The sequence below is a fragment of the Oryx dammah genome, unplaced genomic scaffold (assembly GCF_014754425.2).
Source record: "Oryx dammah isolate SB20612 unplaced genomic scaffold, SCBI_Odam_1.1 HiC_scaffold_17, whole genome shotgun sequence".
NCBI lineage: Eukaryota > Metazoa > Chordata > Mammalia > Artiodactyla > Bovidae > Oryx > Oryx dammah.
In genome coordinates, this window is record NW_024070201.1 from 38,667,310 (window position 1) to 38,690,450 (window position 23,141).

The 23,141-nt window shown below is 48.0% G+C and overlaps 1 protein-coding gene across 3 annotated transcripts in view; it reads right to left on the reverse strand.

Annotated features, from left to right (window-relative positions):
• Positions 1-22,935, reverse strand: part of ARNTL (aryl hydrocarbon receptor nuclear translocator like) — a 108,233-nt gene extending 85,298 nt beyond the window's left edge. For 2 of the 3 annotated variants that reach the window (XM_040258325.1, XM_040258321.1), the window contains exon 1: positions 22,748-22,935. The gene's annotated coding sequence lies outside the window, so the exon portion shown is untranslated. The remainder of the gene's footprint in view (positions 1-22,747) is intronic. The other variant, XM_040258324.1, reaches the window with a different exon arrangement.
• Between the last annotated feature and the right edge of the window lie 206 nt (positions 22,936-23,141).

Here is a 23,141-nt window from a genome sequence, read left to right on the forward strand (position 1 = left end):
TGCAGGATGCGTGTTCTTGCCACTAAGGTTGCCCCAGCTGGGCAGACAAGGCCCAGAATTTGAAGTCAGAAGCAAGGAAAGTTAAGGGAAGGCTAAGAGAAAATCTCAGTTAACAGGGCCAGTGGGGCTGGTGGTAGGAAGATGAGAAGCTTGTGTATGGGGCAGGATCCCTGCTAAGGAGTAGAGAACAGACGAGGGTAAAGGTGCCCCAAAACCAAAGTCATTTCAGGATTCCATCCCAAAGCAGGCGAGGGGAATGAGAACGGGAACCCTTCCATTGCAGAATGAATCAATCCCTGGGTGAGAGAACAACTTTCAAAGCCCTAAGACGCTTAAAGCCAAGCCTTGGCCTTTCCACGGGGCTCCCACCAGAAGGCTCAGCCTTTCCCAATCCTCTGAGGCTAATCCTGCCCCAAAGCAGGAGGGATTTAAGGGGCTCTAGCCTAGAACCCAGGGATTTAGCTTGTTTGCTGATAGCCTGGCAGATAAAGAAATTGAGCCCCCTGAGAACAAGTATCTTAGCCAAGGCCACACAGAGAGTTAGGGGCTGAGCTGACACTTGAATCTAAGCCTGCCTGTCTCTGGGTTTACAGCTCTTCCGCAGAGCAACTTGGTGCCAGACAACTGACAAGTCAGACCAACTGGCCTTGCACGATGACAGAGAAGCAGTGGATTATGACCAGGTGAGCCAACCAGATCAGGGCAGGAAGACCCCAGGACACCAACAACAGGCCCCAAAGAGAGACATGAAGAGGCCCCCAGGGGCCACACTGTGGAAAGGCCAAGGCTTCAGGGGTTTGGAAAGTTGTTCTCTTAGGCAGGGATTGATTCATTCTGCAATGGAAGGGTTCGCATTCCTCTTGCTTGCTTTGGGATGGAATTCCTGAAGTGACACCCTGGCTTTGGGGTGCCTTTCCCATCTTCCATTCTCTACTCCTTAGCAGGCCCCTGCCCCGTGCCCAGGCTTCTCATCTTCCTACCACCAGCCCCTCTGGCCCTGTTAATTGAGATTTTCTTAGTTTGCCTCCACCCCGCACCCCAACCCATGCCATACCCCTGCCTCTAAGCCCTCAACCTCCTGCACTTTGTTGGTCCAGCTGCAGCTCACTGCCCTGTCGGTGTCACTGCTGGTCCCTGAAGCCATGACTTCCAGCACTGCTGTGCCACCTTGTGGGTCCCCCAGGACCATCTCTGGACACGAGAAAAAGACTCCAGAGCTCCTCCCCACAGCTCCCATCCTCCTTGACTCCTACTCCTACCTCAACCAGAATCCCCAATCTGAACATCTCCTGCCAATACAAGAGACCAAACTCCCTGCCTGGCATGTAAGGTCTCCCTCATGGAGCCCAAACCACCTACCTGACCAGGCCTCCTAAGGCACCCACCCCCTCCCCAGGCTAAGCAGGAGCTCATTCCTTATGCCACCTTCAGAAGGCATGCAACCCTCACCACCCCAATGCCCCTAAGTGCCAGCTCAAGGTTTCTCTCATTCTTTTCTTCCAACCACACTGATCTCCACTGAAAGAACCCAACCCTCTTGGGGTCTAAGTAGCCAAAGAGCCAGGCTCTCAAATATGGAACAAGCAGCTCATCCTGACACTGGCATCCAAAGGGCTATGCACAGGAGGGCCTTCTCTCCTCAAATCCACTTGAAATATACCATGAGAGAGTCCATCATTTAAGCAGTTGTCAAATTATCCCTTGACCCCCACCTTGGGAATGGATGCGAACGTTAGGCAGTGATGCTGGAGCCAGGACAGCTGGTAAGGATCCTGGCATATTCAAGAGCATCCCACTTGCAGTAAGCACTTCCTGGGCTCCTATTCTGTGCCAAATGGCAGGCAAAGGGCACAAAGACACAAATTCAGACACACCAGTCGTCACAGGAATTCAAAGTCAAACAAGGAAAGGAGTGAGATAAGCCTCACTAATGCAGCATGACAAAAGCCACCCAAAGAGAGAAGGCACAGAGGGAAGAAAAGCAAGGAAGAAGGGCAGCAAGGATTCAGTTCAGCCACGAAAGGGGTAGGGAAGGGCTCAGAGAAAGCCAAAGGTGAGCTGGTCCCTGAGGGGTAATCCACAAGAAACACGACAGCCGTCCCCACGTACTGGGCACTGACTGTAAGCTGAGCACTGCGCCAGACACTTCACTTGCTCTGTCGCAAACTTATCCACTCATTCATTATGGACCGGACTACCTGTCAAGCTTGAATTTAGGCACTCCAGATAAATACAAAATAAACACAATTTGTGGCCCTCAGAACCTAGATCCTGCTGAAAAAAGACAGACAATAAACCAGATAAGTAAAATGTATTATATGTTAGATGGTGTAAGAGCTAAGAGGAAAAATAAAGCAAAAAAGGGAAAAGGGAAACATGGGGGTGGGGCAGTGCGCTGGGTGGTACAACTTTACACAGGGTGACATTAGAGAAAAGACCTGGAGAAGCTGCATGAACAGCCATGGGGTATCTGGGGAAGAGCATTCAGGGCACAGGGGCGCTCACTGGCAAGAGCTTGGACAGGAAGCACATTTGGTGTGTCTCAAGAACAGCAAGGACTCCAGCGTGGCTGGAGAGAAACGAGATGGGGCAGACAGGGTCGAGGCGGACAGCTGCACATGTCGTGCACTGCACAACTCAAGAAGGCACAACTCACATGCACCACGGTGCACCAAGCAGAACCCAGTCTGCTCAAATCCTCACCAGGCCCTGGGGTGGGAGATGAGGTGAGAGAAGTACCAGGAAGCCCTGTGGGCCAGGAGAAGGCTTTTCCTCTGAGTGAGATAGGAAGCCGCTGTCAAGAGGGTTCTGAGCCTGAGGCATGACCTGAGCTGATCTCGTCTTCGCGGGATCATGGGCCAAGAGCACAGTCAGGAGGCAGGCTGGAAGCAGCAGACCACTTGGGAGGCTACTTGTAATAATCACACTCAAATATGTATCTCACATCCTCAGAATCCCGTGAGGCCAGTGCAATGCTCACTCTTTCACAGATGAAGAGATTAGGCTCCAGAGAGATCTGGTCACTAGCCCAAGGTTCTGGCCTAGGCAGTGCAGAGGCCAGGAGTGGGAAGTAGGGGATGTGAACATTCCAGGGGGAGTGAACAGCATCAGCCATGAAACAGGAGACTGGCAGGGCTGGCATACTTGGGGAAGGACAGGGTCATGGTCCGGGGAAGGTTGAGGCAGGGCTGGCACATGGGGGCAAACAGCCAGGGCAGCTAGTGAGGCCCGGCTGTGCCCTGGCCACTCCCACATGGCTGCCTACCAGCAGTATCCAAGCCAGCACCGCTGCCTGAACCAGAATCACCACCTCCCACCCCATCTCCCTCTCCATGATGGCATCCCTACCCAGTCTACAGGCAATCAGAAGAGTCCGTGAACAACAGAGATTAGATGCTAGTTGCTTGCTCTCTCAGCACTCCAGCGGCTTCCCATTGTGCCAGGCCACCAGGAGACCCTCAGCTGACGTCGAGTGAAGGGATGACTCCCTCATCCCTGCAGCCTCATCCAGGCCTGGCCCTGGAAGGTGGAGGACCCCTTCCTCCTTCCTCTTCAGCAGGTGTGGCCAGTGAGACCCTATTAATCCATCAACATGCAAGAGGAGATGGCAGCCATTCAGACCACCTGGGGGCAGCTTTGAGATTCAACTTTTTAAAATAATATTGCTTACTTCAGAGCAAACTGGAGGCACTTTACCATGCTGTGGCCAAGGAGAAGGAGGTCTGCAGATATGCCCGGGCTGGAAAGACTGTAAGAGGTGCCTTGTCCCTGAGTCCCCAGCGCTCTGGACAACATTCTTCGTGTGGATGACGTCTAAGAGCTGTGTGAGCAGGACAGAACGGCATGCACTAGGCAGGTAGTGAAAGGCTTTCCTCCCCGAGACTGTGAATTCAAGGGGTGGAGCCAATGACTGTATTCTTTCCTGGAGGCCTAATACAGTGGATCCAACGCTATCTCAGAAACTAGGGAAAACTATGAAGCTAAGGCTTAAACAAAACTTTACAAAATGTGAGCCAGCCAGGCCTCCTGAGGCTCAACTCACTGCAAAGCCCTTTGTGATGAGTAGAAGGAGATACATAAACATACACACATGCATGTATGTAGGTCTATTTTTAAAGGAATGGTAACAACACCAAAAGAATGAGAATAGTAACAAGCTCTCCCCCACCCACCCACCCAGGAAAACTGAATTTAGCAACAAAGAGCCTCCCAAGGAGGCCCTGGTAGGAGTGTTAGCTGAGCACTGCATGAATGACTTGTTTCTCTGGTTAAAAGGCACCACTGTGGGTGGGAGAGGGCGGGGGTGGGGTGGGGTTACTGGAAGCCAAGTGAGTCCCCAGACCCTTCAGAAGGCAGATAACCTCCTGGTTTTCTGTACTGCATCAAACAGGTACGAGAAAAGCTTCAAAGGCTTTGTTCTTTGTGCAGGAAGATGGGAGAAGTAGGGTCAGAAAAGCAGTCCTAACGTCTGTAGAGGAACGAGGCTGAGTCTCCACGGGGGTGAGGGACCTGTGTGTCCCGGTTTTCAAAAGGACGGGACACAAAGAGCAGGACGAATGGCTGAGTCCTACCCTGACAGAGGAATCAAATATAAAAGACAACTCAACAAGGATGTTCAGGAAAACTGCTTTCACTTGCCCAACTCCAAGCATTTCTGGGCAGTCTAAAACCAAGTGTGTAGTGAGGCGGAAAGATCCTGTGAAAGTTGGTCATCAAGAGTTTCAGAAAGGGCAACAACGGCTCAGTGAATTCTTCCAAATACATGCAAAGGTCAGACTCAGCCATTAGCAAAAGGACTCGGGGTGGCTGGATAATGGGGAAACCCAGTGAAGTTAATTGAAACCAGTTTCCTGAAGGTAAGAGCCCAGTGTTCCACTGAAGGGACAACGAGAGGCTGGTCCTCATTCAAAGTTGAGAATTATGGAGAAAATGTAAGCTGGTCTTTAGACAAAAGTTCAGGCATACATAAATCTAGACTCCTGCGTGCAAACTGGCTCATCACTGTTCAGAAAGGATGGACATGCACTTGGGTAATCCAGACATAGGAAAGGGGAGGGGCAAAAGAGCCAGCCCCTAGTTCATGCCTTCAACTTCTGCTTCCTCCACCTGTGGACTCTGGCTGGCCCAGGCTGACAGAAGGGGAGAAGCAGCTCAGAGGTCTCAGTCATCTCCTCCCTCTACACCAGTAAGAACTGAGGATGCAGAAAGAGGCAGGCCTTGGAAGCATCCCAACACCGGACCTTCCTGCTCTACTACAAATGGGGGCACCTCTGGGGCTGTTCTTACAATCTGTAATTATCTTTATCACTTATTTCTCTGGCAACTGTTTCTCCCACCCAAATGAAAGCTTCAGGGACCAGAGGCCAGGTCTGCCTTGCCCATCACTGTGCCCCCAGCCAGCATCTAGAGCAGTGGCTACCACACTGCAGGACCATAGCCGAAGGCATGGCTTGGGGACTGCCTGGCTTCAAACACCAAGCACTCATCTCGAAGAGCTGCGGCTGAACCTGTCCTGCCAGGAGTGGGCTAAGTGCTGGCTGGATCACTTAGTGCCTCCCCCAAAGCTCTCAGCTAGCTCAAGGGCCCCACTGCGCCCTGGCCGTCCCGACTCATCCTCCCCACTGCACTCCAGGAGCACGGCTCAGACCATGCACCTGAGCCACAAGGAGAAAGAGGAAGCCGCTACAGGGAAAAGGGTAACAGTCACTCTAAAAATGTTGGTGGAAAGAAGCCACAACCAAATCTACAAAGTCATGAGCAGATGGAGGGGACACTAGAAATGGAAGGGTCCTGAGAGAACACAGGACAGGGTTGCTCAATTCCAGAGTAATAGCCTCAAAGGTACCTGAGGCACACAGGAGTATAGGGCAGGGAAAAAAAAAAACAGTCACACAGCAAATGGGAAACCTGCAAAATTCATCTCCTTTGGTGACTATAATAAAGGCCAGCTAATTCAAGGAAGAGCATTACTTACTCAGGACATCTTGCCTAACACATTATAAACACTTAGCTTTGTATGTTAATTTCCAGAAGGAAAACATCCTCTCTATAACAAGTTCCTAAATGCCTCAGTCAGAAAATAAGCTGGATAGGTCTGCGTTAATTTGATTTGGCTGGAGAGTATTAATTTGTGGGACTAATTTTTAACTGGCCCTTTATGACTATAAAAGTAATACATGCTCATTGTTGAAAAATAGGAAACTGCAGAGATGATGATGAGAATAAAAATTACCTCTAATTCCACAAGATGAGAGCCACTGTTAACACTCTGGTGTGTTTCCCTCCTTCTATGAATGAAATTTTAACACAGTTGAGGGCATACTGTGAATACAATTTCAATTTCTGGCTTTTGCCAGTAAAGTTCATTAAAAATACTTCATTGGGTTCCAAGAAAGAAGTCCACCCTTAGTGAATATACAAATTAAAAACACAATGAATACACGTTATTCATTTGTGAAGTTAAAAAAAAAAGGCAAAACTGATTATTTCATTGAGTCCCCATTTCCTTACCAGTAAAGGAAAAAACAAATCACAATTATTAAGATTAAAATGGCCCATAAGATAGAAACATTAAATTCATTTTTATATCCTCTTACCTACACCATATTTTCAAGAAATAGGTTTTTAAAACCACACATTTTTTCAAATCAACAGAAGAATTTTATAACTGGATCTTATTATTATGAAGCAAAAAATCAAGTTTTAGTGGTGTTGGTAAAGTTTTATCTTCCAAACTGCAGGTGAACGAAACCATTTAAAAATGATCAGTTCACATTCATGGACCGTAACATCCAAATGAAAGTCTTATCTCCAGTTTTGCTATATTCTGTGACCTAAACTGTGGAGTAAACAAATCACCCTGCAAAGGACATACTATGTGTCATACACTTCCCAGTTGGGAGCTGTCCTACTGTCTGCCTGCATCCTGGTAAGGTACCTGGTTTTACATGTAGGTCCAAGGTCTTGGCCAGTGGAGAGTAGAAGAAATGTTCTACCTAGCAGAGAAGACCATCCAAGCTCAGGAGCTCTGTAGCACAACACAATTTTTTCCACCTCTCATACTAGTTCACACCTCATTGAACAAATGTGTCCATGCCAGGCACTGGGCTGGATGCTAGGGACACAAAGGTCAATAACACAGACGCTGTGCCCACTGCCATGGAGCTGCAGTTTGAAGAGCACTTCCGCATCCATCATCCTCAATCTAAGCCTGGGAGACAGAAAGGTCACCACCACTGTTCCCATATTCTAGACGGATAAACTGAACATTCACGGGATTATTTTATCCCAGGTTATGACATGGAAGAGCTAGACTCAAATCCAGGGTTTCTGACTCCTCATCCAGGGCTCTTTCTGCTGGTGAATTTCTTTACTGTCAACTGAAGTCTTCTAAATTACTCATATTCCCTCCAGCACCTGGGTTCTACCTGGCCGCCCAGTTTCTGAGCAATGAGTTCCCCTGATCATTAAATGGCTGTGTGTATCCTGGTTTCTGGGAGTCTTCTTAGACTCTGACTCTGGGCTCGGGTGCCTTTCCAGCTTTCCTGGTACGAGCTGCAGACCCCACTCCCTCCTTCCCACAGCGTAGCACACTGCTAGCCGCCTCCACTGTTCAGTCTCCTTTCCACCTGAAAAGTAGATTTTGCTGTACTCCTGAGAGCTTTCTCAGCTTCCTTTGCAGGTAAATGTAGCCATTTGACTAAGTTCTGGCCACTGGGATGAAAGAATGTGTGACTTCCAGGTCTTGCCCTCAAGATGACTGCATGTATGACTCCTTGATCCTTTTCCCCTGGGAGATGGTACAAAGCGAGGCTTCCACCTTCAGCCACCAAGTAGAAGGCACGCACTGCAGGCAGTGGGGCTGGATCACTATCTACTCTAAACTGGCATATGAGAAAGAAGCCAGCTTCCACCCAAATTCAGCCAACGTGCCTGTGGATCTCCCTAAGACAGGAATGTGCTCTGTGTCCCAATCGATACAAAAATCTTGAGTGAAATCAGTAATGCATTCTCTTGGCAAAGCCCTTTGTCTCTGATGAAATACCTTAAAGGGGATGTTCAAAACTGTGTGGGTAAGTACTGCATTCAGGTTTATTTCATGGAAAACCTTTCAAAAATGAAATTACTTCAAATGAAATTATCTCAAAGATGACTTATGTTCAGGTCACAGGAAAATTGAGAGGGCCCAGAAAAACAAACCTGCCTCCTGTAGTAACAGGAGGGGAGAGAACTCTAAGTGATAACACAACCAGTCCTCTCTCCTAAAACAGTTCACTCCATTCCTAGAAAAGGCATGGAGAGCTGAAATCACGTGAATCAAAACTCATTTCTCCATGGAAACAATGTGATAATGAGAGCGTGTGTTCCCAACCAAGAACTCGATGGTCAACTTTGTAAAGAAATTACGTAAACTCCACGTTTTATCATCTCTTAAAGCCTTGGGACTTCTAAAGCTAGAAGAGCTGATGGTCCAATAATACACCACAGAAGATCTATGTGTGTTCCGTACCATTGAAATAGGTGCAAATCAATTAAACCAAACACAACAACCAATCACATGACTATCTACTTATTTGGATTCAGTAACAGCGGAGTGTGCAACACAACATATTTCACCCTAATAATTCCTGCTGGCCTCTGAATACAGTAAATCAGAACATTTAAGAATGACTTCAACAGAGTAAGTGAAGAGGAACTTGGGAAGAGAGTAGAAGTTGTCAGAAAAGTGGTGTTTAAGCCTGACTCTGCCACTGACTAGCTTCGGGACCCTGGACAGTAGTTTATAAGTTCTTTATATATTTCTAGCATGCAAAATGAGACTTTATAAGACCTGTCCTTGTAAGGTTGTGTCCTTGTAAGAGAAGAAAACAGAGGTAAAAACTGCTTTGTAAATCACACACGAGTGGTGCATGGCATTGTTATCATGACCATGACTTCAAGATAGGCTTTCATAAGGAGATCTTGACGAGCATCAACATGAAAATGGAGTAGGCTACCAACCATGCTGTCACTTTCTGAGAAACTGACCCAGAGCAATTGTTTCATCATTCTTCTCTTCCTCCAACACCCCCCGCCACCCCCACCACCACCACTTGCACTAGCCAGCACAGTTAGTCAATCCAGTGTATTCATCTTTGGCATCCTTTGCTCATAAGCCACAGGGCAGTCGGCAAGAACTGCCAGATTCCAGCCATGGGCTGTGAAGGAGGGAGAGCCAAGGTGAGCCAAAGTCACTATCAACCAAAAATGCCTTCCAAAGACCTACTGTGCTGTCAGAAACCTCAAAACCAGATTCAGGAAGCATTTTAGGGTCCCAGGAAAAGGGAGGAAGAAGACTGCAGCAGGTAAGAGGGAGATTGTTCTGGGTTTGAATCTTGGCTTTTCCACTCACTGGACCATCAGAGGCACTGGATCTCGGTCTCCCTAACTAGAAAGTGGGAATCCACCTGACAGGGCTATTGTGAGTATTAAATGAGAAAAGTCATGTGAACTCTTAATGTAGTTCTTGGCAGATGGTAAATACTCAGAGGTTAAGTACTGCTATAATTATTATTATGAATAATAAATACATCATGCAATACTAACAAAAATTAAGATTCGGCAAATCTCCAATCCTTCATGTCAAGACTCTGCCACAAGCTTTGTAACCAAGTATTATCAGGGCAGCATGCTGGCTCACTCACTAATTTTCCAAAGTAATCAAGGTTCTTCTGGATTTCTGCCTTTGGCCCCAGGACAGGTGAAATATCTAAGAATGCCCAACTGGCCAGCTGGCTGGATCCTGACACTGGTTTTTCCAGTTCACAGCAGCCCATCACTAACCTGAGTGGTGTGCACAGAGGAGTATAGATTAACTAGCATGTCTGGCCTAACTTTTCTATCCATGCCCAGGCTAGTTTCCCTATTTCTGAGGGTGAAATATACCATTATCTTTAAAATATGGCTCTACCCAGCAAAGTGAGGCTAGTCAGCACCCATCTGGTGGACAGCGCCGCATCCCTAAACACACCCTGGAGGCAGAACTTCTGTGCCCTTCAGGCTCTGCCTGAAAGGCTAGTACACCTTCACTATTAAAACCACAACTTCTGCTCCCTACAACCAGGGAGCAAGTTTACAGCTCTTATTTTACTCCAGCATTAGAACCACACTGTAAGGGGCTGGATAAGAATTTATACCTGTTCCACAGATAAGGAATCAGCCACAGCTAGAGACATTAAGTTTCTGGCTTAGGCTATCCGGGGCTTCCCTGGTGGCTCAGGAGTAAAGAACCTGCCTGCCAATGCAGGAGATGCAGCTTTGATACCTGGGTCAGGGAGATCCCCTGGAGAAGGAAATGACAACTCTCTGCAGTATTCTTGCCTGGGAAATCCCATGGACAGAGGAGCCTGGAGAGACATAGTCCATGGGGTCGCAAAAGAGTTGGACAAGACTTAGTGACTAAATAACAACAATCTGATGCTTAGGTGTTGGAAGCAGCCTAGAATGCAGGTTATTCCATTTCTATTCAGGGAACCTTCCTGGCAAATGTGGGTATTTGTTTTTAAACATCTGACTTCCATAATGGTGCTCTGCTTCTCGAGAAGTCATTAACCAAGGTGTCACGGTCACAATACACTGCAGATTCACATACTTGAAAGCCACTCACACAGGCAGATGTTCCCCACACTCTAAATTCTAAAGGGCGGCTGAAAACAGCCATGCCGATTAACATAATTGACAATTAATTCCCAGTTCTGGCTCCACTCAGCTGAATCTCTTGTCTGGATTCAGCTAGCAGCCTCCAATCCTGTCTCTGCTGCAGTCAGTCCCTCTGCTCCAATCCAGCTGGAACACTCACACTGGACTAACGTTTATGTGTAAGTTGCTTCAGTCATGTCCGATGCTTTGTGACTCTATGGACTGTAGCCCACCAGGTGCTTCTGTCCATGGTATTCTCCAGGCAAGAATACTAGAGTGGGTTGCCATCTCCTCCTCCAGGGGATCTTCCCAACCCAGGGATCGAACCCACATCTCTTACATCTCCTGCACTGGCAGGCGGGCTTTTTACCATAGCGCCACCCGAGAAGAATGATTTCACGTCACTAAAAACCATAATCATAATGAAACCACCTCACTGGTTCTCTACCAGTCTCTACCTCACTAGGTAAATGGTGACTTGCCATTTAAGGTTGCTGAGTTTCTTCTGAAAAATGAAGGAGTAAACTAGAGTCTTGTCCTTTACAGCTCATGACTCTAAAACTCCCAACCAAACCCAAATCCTGCATCTGGAGGATGGTGGGAGACAGCGGCTTCCACTGGTCAAGAGTCTCCATGGCCTAGTTTTTAATCCTGGATCCGCTGTTTCTTAGCTATGTGACCTTAGGACGGTTACTAGATCACTCTGTGCCTCAATTTCCTCATCTCTGAAATGATGCTAATAATAGTGTCTCCTTCATGGGCTTTTGTAGGCATTAGATCAGATAATACATGTGAAGTATGAAGGACATCATAAGAACTCTCGATGTGTTAGTAATTATCATCGTCTGAAATGAAAAACCCTCCATTCCACACACGTCTGTGTCCCTGAATACAGACTGGTCATCCCTACCTCGATGCTTTTGATATGCTATTTTCCCACCTACCTACTCCCTGGAAACACCTGTGCTACGCTTTTCTGTGAATCTCAATTCTACACATCCTTAAAAGTCTGGATTTGATCACGTCCACGAAGTTTCCTCCCTACCACAGCAACTCAAAAAGAGCTTTCTAGTCTCTGAAATCCTGTAGCAATTACAGATCATCTAGGCCACTTTATTGGCATTGTATGTGGCCTTGGGTTATCCTCTATATGCAGATAAAACTGCAGGCTCCTTGGCCATAACTATTTCTTCCTCTGGGTCTAGCATTGTGCCTGGTATATGGCCCTTCAGATATCTGTCAACTGAATAAAGAAATGCATAGTACTACACCCAGAGAAATACACAGGAAGTTTTCTTTAGTTGATGTGGCTCAGCTATTGATTTGCTGTACTTTGGAGCCAATTAAAGATAACATAAAGATGAACATCAGCAGGGCAGGGACAACCACGGCCAGGTAAGTCCTGATCATCAATAAAAGATACTGGTATCTGGCCACATTGAAGAATAAGAAAAATACAGATGGCAAAAGGAAAGGGAAATCTAACATCCAAGGTACCTCGCAAGACCAAGCACATGAGCCTATACTATCAGACAAGGTGGGAAAGCTGAGGTTTTCCCAAGCTGAACTCACTCAATCAGCGGCTATTTATCGAGTGGTTACGCTATGCAGACACTTTCTTAGAGGCTGGGGATACAGCAGAGAACAAAACAGACAAAATTCCTGCCACTATTCCAGGATTCAAGGAGGAAAGCTGGGTATAACACTACCCTCTAGCTCCTAAGTGAAATCCACACAGAGCAATAACTTCTTGCACCAACTCCTCTTGCTATGCCTTCAAGCAAGGGAAGAAGAAAAAAATGGAACATACCATTCACAAGTAACCAAGCAGACACAGCGCTCAAAGTGCACCGTCACTGCCAATGAGGCTCCCCTCATTCCAGAATCTACTGGGGAAGCCATCACATAGCACTCTGCACCCTAAGAGAGCTGAACTCTAAGCCTCTAATACCCTAGGTCCCAGCTGAGCCCCGAGACTAGCATTTGCTTCAATATCAAACCTCTCAAACAGCAATGCCACTCTTGAGGCCAAAAACAAGACTTAGAGCTGGGAGAGGAGGAAGGGAGGGGTGGCAGGTAAAGAACTGGGTAGTTTTCACCATGGTAAAACCTGAGGCTCTTCTCCTTCAGAGCAGAAACCTCTTCTATCATCTAAAGCCTTGAAAAAAAATTTTTTTTTCTTCCAGCAAGATACTGAAAATAGCTTTGCGTTTAACATTTAAAATTGTTTTTGATCCCACACTCCTTCAGCTCTGCTCTCTCCTGCAAACTCGTTCCATTCCCTAAGGGCACTTGTAAGTCTATTTCAAAAGCAACAAACCAGAGTCACCATTTTTATCCCTAAGAGTTAAAAAGAAAAAACGATTTACATAATTATAGGGAAGATAAGTTGACCAGGAACACAGGAATCTTATCTGGACCGAAAGTTCTAGGACAGAATTTCTTTCAACTGGTCAAGAGAGATAGCAGATCAAAGTCAAGGTTCATACTGAAGGCATTAACTGCTGAGCACTACACATGGGAACTTATTGAGTTCCTCATTATTTTGTATTCCACCTGATTCTTCAATAAGAAACTGGAGGTTGCTATTGGAGGACAGGTGTGAACAATGTATGTATGTTTTCCTGTTACACTGAGAAAACAGGATTTTATAGCCAAGACCCGGAGAAGGCAATGGCATCCCACTCCAGTACTCTTGCCTGGAAAATCCCATGGACTGAAAAACCTGGTAGGCTACAGTCCATGGGGTCGTGAAGAGTCGGACACGACTGAGCAACCTCACTTTCACTTTTCATTTTCATGCATTGGAGAAGGAAATGGCAACCCACTCCAGTGTTCTTGCCTGGAGAATCCCAGGGATGGCGGAGCCTGGTGGACTGTCGTCTATGGGGTCACACAGAGTTGGACACGACTGAGGCGACTTAGCAGCAGCAGCAGCATAGCCAAGACCTGGCTATGGTTTTTCCTGAGGTCATGTATGGATGTGAGAATTAGACTGTGAAGAAGGCTGAGCGCTGAAGAATTGATGCTTTTCAACTGTGGTGTTGGAGAAGACTCTTGAGAGTCCCTTGGACTGCAGGGAGATCCAACCAGTCCATTCTGAAGGAGATCAGCCCTGGGTGTTCTTTAAAAGGAATGATGCTAAAGCTGAAACTCCAGTACTTTGGCCACCTCATGCAAAGAGTTGACTCACTGGAAAAGACTGATGCTGGGAAGGATTGGGGGCAGGAGGAAAAGGGGACGACAGAGGATGAGATGGCTGGATGGCATCACTGACTCGATGGACGTGAGTCTGGGTGAACTCCGGGAGTTGGTGATGGACAGGGAGGCCTGGCGTGCTGCGATTCATGGGGTCGCAAAGAGTCGGACACGACTGAGTGACTGAACTGACTGACTGACTGACCTGAGAAATCAAAGTTCACTGAGGGCAACTTCACTCAGGAAGCCAGTTGTTCGGCCGAGACTGGAGCCCAGGTCTCTTCCCAACTTCCAGCCCACAGTTTCCCATTTTTCACACCACTGTCTCATTTATAACACAAGAAATGAAATCCTAAAGGCACAAAAGTAAAAAAACAACAACAAAAAAAATCCCTTTGATAAAGCTTTTCAGACTAGAAAAATTGCAGAAGTGGCTGAGTTCAATGAGTCCCATGAATGCTAAGAGTAAATGACCTTTAATGCTATATAAATGGGAGTCTGGCTTTGGAAGGCTTAATTAATGCTGATAATGCTTTAGCACTAAATAGTATGGTTTCAGTTATTATAGAATCAGCATTAAAAGGCTTTTATGGGCTTGCTTGGGAACTAAACCACCATTTAGTTCACTTTTTTCCACAGAAAAATTTATCCCGAGTTTCCATCAACTGCCTTATAAATGAACTTTTGGAACCAAACCTGTTTTTAAAATGGTTGTGCATGTAAAACAGAGTTCTGAAGTCTGAAGCTCTGCACTAGATGTAATTAAAACAGTTAACAGTGATAAATGCTAAGAGTATATTTATGAGAAAACTCATCAAACCCTTAATTTGTTTATATGCATGCAATATAATGTTTTATTAAAAGCCTCTGAACAGAATACGGTCAACTGCTATTTATACAATGTATAACCAAGGGCAAATGCTCCAATTGTGAAAGCAAGTATCTACAGGGCCTTTTAGCACTGGGCTAAGGACTGTCGCGGTTGTTGTTTAGTTGGTAAGTTGTGTCCAGCTCTTTGCTACCCCATGGGTTGTAGCCCACCAGGCTCTTCTGTCTATGGGATTCTCCAGGCAAAAATACTGGAGCGGGCTGCCATTTTCTTCTCCAGGGGATCTTTCCAACCCAGGGATCGAACCTGCACCTCTTGCGTTGGCAGGTGGATTCTTTACCACTGAACCACCAGGGAAGCCTGGGCTGAGGATTAGAGGGAGGACAAAACATCTATCCTCAAGGAACTCATCATCCAGTTTCACTGGCCTGTACTTTCCTCAAAAACAATCAAGCTGCTTCTAATCTCAGGGCCTTGGTACTGGTTGTTCCCTCTTCTTGAGATACTTTACCCATATCTTCCTTCAGCTGAGCTCTAACGTCACCTCTTCACCCAAGGACCCAGCTACAGCAACCTCCTTCATTATCACTGCTGTTTTACCCTCTGGGGTTGCTTTACCCAGCGTCTATCACTACAAGGAGGTAACATGCTTAGGTATTTTCTATCTGTCTCCTCCCCCCTAGGATTCTGTTTTGTTCACTGCTTAATCTTCTATGCCTAAAACATTACTATGCATATGGTAGGCATCCAAGAAACTTCACTGAATGAGTGAGTATAGGTGCAGGGTGGGGAAGTAAGGACAAGATAATTATTCATGAAACAACTGAAAAATGAGAGCACTGGCCATCCTGATTGAAATAGATATGATCAATATGCTAATTATGTAGTACCAATGCTTCTGAATGAATGGCTGGCAATCAAAAGTAGAAAAGAAAGAAAGAACAAAAGCAACAAATGTCATCAGAGGAGGCTTCACAAAGAAGAGAGTCAAGGCAGGCTGGGATAGAGAGGAGAGGCCTCTCTAGTCAAGGGAGAATCCAAGAGCAGGAGACAGTAGGGCACAGGGTGGCCTGGGCAGGGACAAGCAGAACTGCACTGGCAACCTGCTCCGTGCGGGAGTGGGGGGTGGGGTGTGGTGGGTGGGGGGAAGGGCTGGGGAGGGGGAGCACGGGCAGACTCTACAGAGCCCGGAGAACCGGACACAGGGTTGTCGACCACGGGCCACTGGCAGCAGGGCTGCTCTTGGGAGGCAAGGTTGGATACATCATGTGGAAGGAACTGAAGGAAGCAGAGGGTAGACCAGAAAATTTGTTAGAGGATGACCTTGATGGTCTGAACAGGAGGGAGACAAAAAGAGCCCCTCCCCTCTGCTTAGACATCAGAGAGATGCAAGTGAGCAAGGAGCACTCCTCCAGTTTAAAAAAAAAAAAAAAAAAAAAAACAGACAACTTCCAGAGTATTTCCCAGTAGCATTCCATGGCAGATTTGGGTCAAGTTCCCAAACGTCCTGTCTATACTTGGAGCATTCAAGAAGAGGAACAGAGGTTCAAAATGATAACTCTGAGGGCAGGGCATGTCTTTCCATGCCTTTCATATCTGAGATTAATTACCTTCAGTAAGCCTGTGTTTACTGTCTTTTTATTCTTTGGGGAAAAAAGTAGTATTTAACTTCACTGTGCAGTATATATTTGAACATTATATAACACATTTTTATGTAACAGGTTCTTGACATAAAACAACATTTTCCTTACTATCTAAATGTATTCGGGGAACAACTGGCATTAAAGAAATCTATCTATATATACGTACACATTAAGGCTGTGGACATCTGTCTTTGGGGTAAGGCGCTGGGAAGAGAAGGGGAAGGTGAGAGACTTTACAAAAGTTCTCCTCCCAGTGATGGCCACGTCAGGGGGCAGTGGTAATGAGTTCTGTTCATCTCTCACAAGCTGCCTGGGGAGGGGCTGACTGAACCACATGAGGCCCATGACAGGGCAATGCCACAGGGAGGCAGGGGGGGCACAGGAGACACACACCCGAATGTAAGGAGCATGCCCACAAGCCCCTGTGAGTGCCCCTCGGGCAATATCCAAATGTGCGCCCCTTGTGCCCCCCTCAGAGGACTCCAGTCCTGTTTAACAGGAGGCATGCACCACGCTTGTCAACAAGAAGTGAAAGTGGAAAGTGAAAGTGTTAGTTGCTCTGTCATGTTTGACTCTTTACAATCCCACAGACTGTGTAGCCTGTCGGGCTCTTCTGTCCCTGGGATTTCCCAGGCAAGAACACTGGAGTGGGCTGCCATGCTCTCCTCTAGGGGATCTTCCCGAACCAGGGATCAAACCCAGGTCTCCTACCTTGCCAGCAGATTCTTTACCATCTGAGCCACCAAGAAAGCCCATCAACAATAAGGCTGGTTACCAATCACCGAGGGCCTGCTTGGCTCGACACTGATCGAATCCAGAGGTTCCTCCCAGCAGGCATCCACCATCTCATTTAGAGAGCAGACTCTAACCCTCCCCCTCCCCCTGCCACAAATCCAGCCCGGCCCCATCCCAGCTGGGCAGTTCACAAAACCACCTCACTTGTAAAATAAGGATAATCGCTCTACCTACCTCATGGGGTTATTATGAGGACTGAACAAGTTAATAAACATAAGGTGACTAACATATCTGCTGGCACTCAGAGAATGTTCAATAAACATTAGCTGCCCTTACCATCATTATTATTATTTCTATTTTGCAAATGAGGTAAATCAGACTCAAAGAAGCTAACTAATTTGCCCAGGTCACACATTTCAAACAGCAGTTGAACACATAAACACTTGTAAATGTTTTACTTAGCATATGGACAAAATCTAATGGGTAGAGTATTAACCAGAATATTAAATTAGACAGACCATCCATCCCCTTCTTTAACCAGGCTGGCTAAACATGAGTTTATCCTATTTAAAAGGACAGCATGTACTAATGTAAAAATCATTTCCCATCATATGTCAGCACTCCACGTTCTCCTGAAGCAAAGATGACTAAAGCTTATCCAATTTCATCTCCCCAACTGTAGTTCCCCAACTCAATCCTTCCTTCCACTTGGACTTAATTACTCATGGCCACGTCCACTGGTGCCTGTTTCACTCCCTCATCTCACGCCCCACCTCTCCACAGGTGGACCTCCTTCCCTCCTGTGCATAGTCCCTGAGTGCCTACCCCGCCCCATCTCCTCTTCCTCCTCAAGCTCATTCACTGGGATTGGACAAACATGTCCTGAAGCTCCCTGGGCCTCTAATTTGGGGAAACCAAGATTAATGCCCCAAAAGTGATTGGCCTGGAACCTGCAGGTAAGATATTCCCAGAGAGAGCCCAACACGATATGGGGTGCAGCAGTACCTAAAATAATTAGCGCTAGCGAGATCAAGGGCTGGGGAGACACTGCTGCCCAGCAAGAGAGGAGGAAAAACACAATGAAGGATAGCTCCAGGAGGACTAAGCATTTGAGCTGGAGCTTAAAGAAGCGTAGAATTTGAACGAGGGAAGGTTGAGGCACAGAACAGGCCAAGGGCTGGTCCAGGGAGCCGACAGTCCCGTGCACACTGCCAGGCGGGCTGGGTATGGAAAAGGAAGAAGGAGCAGCAAAGCTAATATCCGTGAATGCTCACTATGATTCATGAAGCGCTTTATGTATTTTTCATTCTTTAACTCATTGAATCCATACTGCACTCTGAGGTAAGGACTAGAAAGTGAAAGAGAAGTCTCTGTCGTGTCTGACTCTTTGTGACCCCATGGACTGCCAGGCTCCTCTGTCCATGGGATTTTCCAGGTAGGAATACTGGAGTGGGTGACCATTTCCTTCTCCAGGGGAATCTTCCTGACCCAGGGATTAAACCTAGGTCTCCAGCACTGCAGGCACACTCTCTCCCAGCTGAGCCACCAGGGAAGCCCAAGGACTAGAGTAATTCCCATCTTATTGATGAGGACACCAAGACAGAGAGCAAAGCAACTTGACCACAAGTCGTAAAACCAGTAAGGATATAAAATCTGGCTCCAAAGTCTGCACTTTGAGCCACCCAACCAAAGTCCCTTTCAGGACAGCCTGATGGTGAAGCGGTACAGCTATCCTGAGGATGAATGAGACCATGTTTGCAAGTTGTTTGCAACCTGTTACGCCAAGGCCACCGATGCTGGCAACAGGCTGCAGTTAATATCCACGATGGATCTGCTAGCAGCTGAAGCAGGAGAGACACATCAGGACAAGAAATGGGACCCAAGCCAACAAAGACAGTGTGAAGGGCAGAGACCTGGACAGACACCTACCTTTATGGTGTGTAGGAAGAAAACCCAGAAGCTAACGGAGAAGGGGATTTCAGGAAGGAAGAAAAGACAAGTGGGTAAAAGCTGCAAAAGGGCCAAGATCAACAACTGAGGACTAAGAATGGACACCTGGAATTCAAGACTTAAAAGTTTTTGGAGATATTTGAGAAGAAATAAGAAGGATGATAGAGAAAGAAGCCAGAGGGCAGGAGCTGAGGATGGAGCAGATGAGAGAGTCAAGGGGGTCAATGTTCACAGCCCTGGGAGCGGCTGCTGGGCAGGGAGGGGAGAGAGAGACAGAGGGACCCAGGAGCACAAGCGCACACATGTGAAAGCTGCCCGCTGCACAGCAGCCCACAGTAGGCCTGTTTCCTCCTCTTCCATCCTTCCCTCATCAGTCAAGACAAGGGCTTTTCTGGGGTTGATGAGGAGGCTGAGAGAAAGAAGCATGAAGCAAATTCTAGTGGCAGCACCCTGGCAGTGCTGGGAAGGGAGTGCAGCAGGCACTGAGGGGGGCTTCCTGTGTGCCTGGCATCTTATCATCTCCCCTGATCTTGGGACTCCAACCGGCAAGCACCTTCACTACACCAGAGGCGGAGCCTGTGGTCAGGGGAGTCCAGCACTTGTCCAAGGACACACCATCCAACCCAAGTCCTAGGTCCTGCTACCAGAGACCAGGCTCCTGCCTAGAGGCTCCAAGAGGGAACAGGAAAGAAATTCACTTGCTTTTTCCAAACTAAGAGGTGAGGAGGAGAGATGAGGGAAAGAGACAAGACATTTTGAGCAGAAAGGAAGAGAAGCTGAGGGTGCTTAAGTCAGAGCAGGTCTTGTTTAGAGAGAGGAGGAGGAAAGCCAGGGTGGATGTTAGGAGTAAGTCTGAGTGTTATGATGAAGCGGCAATGAGGAGAGAAAAGACTGTGGAGAAGGGTGACATGCCTGCATTTCCAGGCTTTCAATTAAACCTCAAGGTTTAAAAAGAAAGTAAACAATTACTTCCCTTCATTTGCTACCATGATGTTAATTCAAATCACTGCCTGTGATTGTAATATCATTTGGGGCAGAAAATGTTCCTTTAATATTTGACTTTCTCCAACTACCATGGGAGTCGACGATAGAATCACAAATAGAAGAAAGCCCACAAAAGGAAGGCAGCCCTTATACCAAAGAGAGATACTGAATATTTAGCTTTTACATATTCATATGCATTTTGTTAACAAGTCTTTCTACAGTGCCTGTCCCTTGTTTAGTATATATAAATGGCATATAGATCATTGCTATGAAGTGATAAATCTGAAAGTAGGGCCACTTCCTTTTCCTCTCCTTGGTAGGCAAACCTCTTCTGCAAATAGCTGACAAACTCCTGAATAGTCATCATTTTATAAATCATTTGAAATGGATTCTTTAAAACACCATCTGTTGATCTGTTTAAGTTTCCTATGAAAATAGGACGTCAGCTCAGATATTCTGGAGGTTCCAGCAGGTAAATACCAACCCGAATTCAGCCATATTAAGTATTTAGAGAAGCACAGAACTTTAGAGCAGAAGCAACTGTTGAGATCACCTCGTTCTCCTGCCTTACTTTCCATCTGAGCCAAGTAGAACCCAGAAGGGTTCTGTGACTTGCCCCAAGTGGCACAGCCATGAAAACCCAAGTCTGGGCTGGAACCAGGAGATTCTAACTCTCAGGCTAGCACTCTTCCACCACCCCTGCTCTTTTCTCTCTCCCTCTTTCTAAACCTTAGGGGTTGGAATAAGGTATACTTTTAACTATAGTTTTAACCTATTTATATTATTTATCAGCTACATCTACAATCAAAACAAAAAATACGTCTACAGATTCAGCTTTAGATATACAGGCAATTTCAAACCCTGCCAGGGAAATTTTAAAGCCTTCCAAGTATGTTCAACAAAGTGTTTTAAAGACTTAGCAATAAAGTGAACTCAGTAATAGATCATGGAGTGAAAGACTGAACTTTGTATTAAGAAAACATTTTGGAGTTTCATTGATATGGAAATCGAAATTAACAGCAGTGATTTTTTTTTTTTTTTCCTTTTTTAAGTCTTGCAAGCACGGAGAGCATGAGATTATTCAAAACTGCTCTGGAGCAGCAAAGATTATTTTAAGCTCATGATTCAACCAGCACATTAATTAAAAACTCTACCAACCCAAATCGACAGATCCTGATATCAATGGAACAAGAAGAATTAAAATAATAGTTGTCACATAAAAATAGATTAAAAGAGGGAACAGCGGCGGATGTCAGAAGGACAAATGACAAGCAAGCGTTGTGGGAAACTAGATGCAGCTAATGGGCAGCTTTTATGGATTTTTTTTAAAAAACGAAGATCCTAGAAATACACGTACAGTCAAGAAATGCTTCTTTGAATCTTGTTTCTGGAAGCTAAGTGATAAAACTTGGCTAATAATTCCTTGCCGAGGAGTAGCTATGCAAGCAGGGAGAGGAGACCACAACCGCGGAGAGACGAAACAGGGCTAGGTGATCGGAAGGGGCCAAAGCAGGGGAGGGAACAGGGCACTGAAAAACGTGAGGTGAGGGGGCACAGCCTGTTACTCCACCGGCCAGCACCAACTTAACAACAGACGCCTATGGCCAGTAGTGCCTTTCCTTTCCCTGCGTCTGCCCTCGGCTCTGCAGCCGGCTCCCACGACCCCTCTGGGTGACTGACTTGATCCCCACAAGGTCGGCATTAATTTCTATTCTTCCACTTATTCCTCCGAGCAAACGAGAGCTCTCTCGGCTGTCAACGCCCGACAATCTCGAGCGGGAAGCTTTTTCTTTGACATCGGTCGAATCCGGTGCTAAAGCCAGCCTCGCTGCGCTCTCCGCGGGTCTCCAGGACTCCAGGGCGGCCGGCGGGCCCACACCTGGGCGCTGGGTGACATTCCGCCTGTCGTGGAGCACCTGCTCGCAGACCCACGGGGATCCTCCCCGCACTGCCCAGGACCCAGACGGCGCAGGCCGGGCCGAAGTTCGCATGGTGGGGTCGGCCGCATCCCCGGGCCGGGAATACCCAGGTGCAGCCCCAACACCCGCGAAAGGGTCAAAGGGGTAGGGGTGGCTCGGACTCCCCAAGCCCGGCGGAGACGCCCTCCCCGCCCCCACCCAGCCCTGCAGGCTCCCGAAAGGAAAGTAGAGGGAAGAGGGAGGAAGGGCAGAAGCCGCATCTCTAACCCAACGCCCTTGGAGTGCAGCCGTCAAGGATGGTCCCCTCGGGGGTCCCTGAAACTTCCGGGGATACATCCTAGGACTAGCCCTCCGCCGGGTCACTGATCCCAAAGGGTGGAGCTGTCCCTTTAAGAGGCAGCTGGCTGCTCCTGCCGCCACCACCACCACCGCCGCCCCCCCCCCAAACCCCGCCACTTCAGGTAGCTATGCCCGCGGAGGGGAGATGGGTATTTCCGCGGACTCTTTCCCGGTCCCTTTAAGGGTGCCTGCGGCACCTCTGCCCGTTCTAGTCCGCAGCGCCAGCCCCCGCGAGGGAGGATGGGGGCGGACGAGCGCGGCGCCTTTAAGGGGCGCAGCCTCCCCGCGGCCCGGGTGGGGGCAGGGAGCGGGCACGGGCCCTTTAAGGCCGGCAGCGGGCACGTCGGGCAGGGCTCCCCGGCGGCCGGGCTGCGCCCCGGGCGGCGGCGGGGGCTTTGAGCCTGCCAGGGTGCTAACGGCCCCGACGGGGTGCCCGCGGCCGCACCGCTGGCTGCGGCCAGCCCGACACTCACCGTGGCTCGCCGGGAGCGCCCGCGCCCGCGCCCCCACTCGGATCCCGCGGCGGCGGCGGCGGTGAGTCCGGCGCGGGTAAACAGGCACCTCCGTCCCTGACCTACTTTCTGCCTTCCCTAAATGTCGCACCACTAACCTACTTTCCGACCAATCCGCTCCCCGCCGGCCCAGGCCCGGCCCCCCGCCCACCAATCGCTGTGCCCAACCCCCCTTCCCCGCCCACCAATGGAGGAGTCGCGGAGCCCGGATACCTGCCTCTTCCCTCCAGCCAATCCTAGAGCCCGAAGAGAGCCGGTCTCGGCGGCCACCCCCGGCCAATCCGCGCGCGGCTCGGCGGCCTAATAGCCAGTTGTGTGGCAGCAAGAGAGGCCACTGACCAATGGCGAGGCGGCG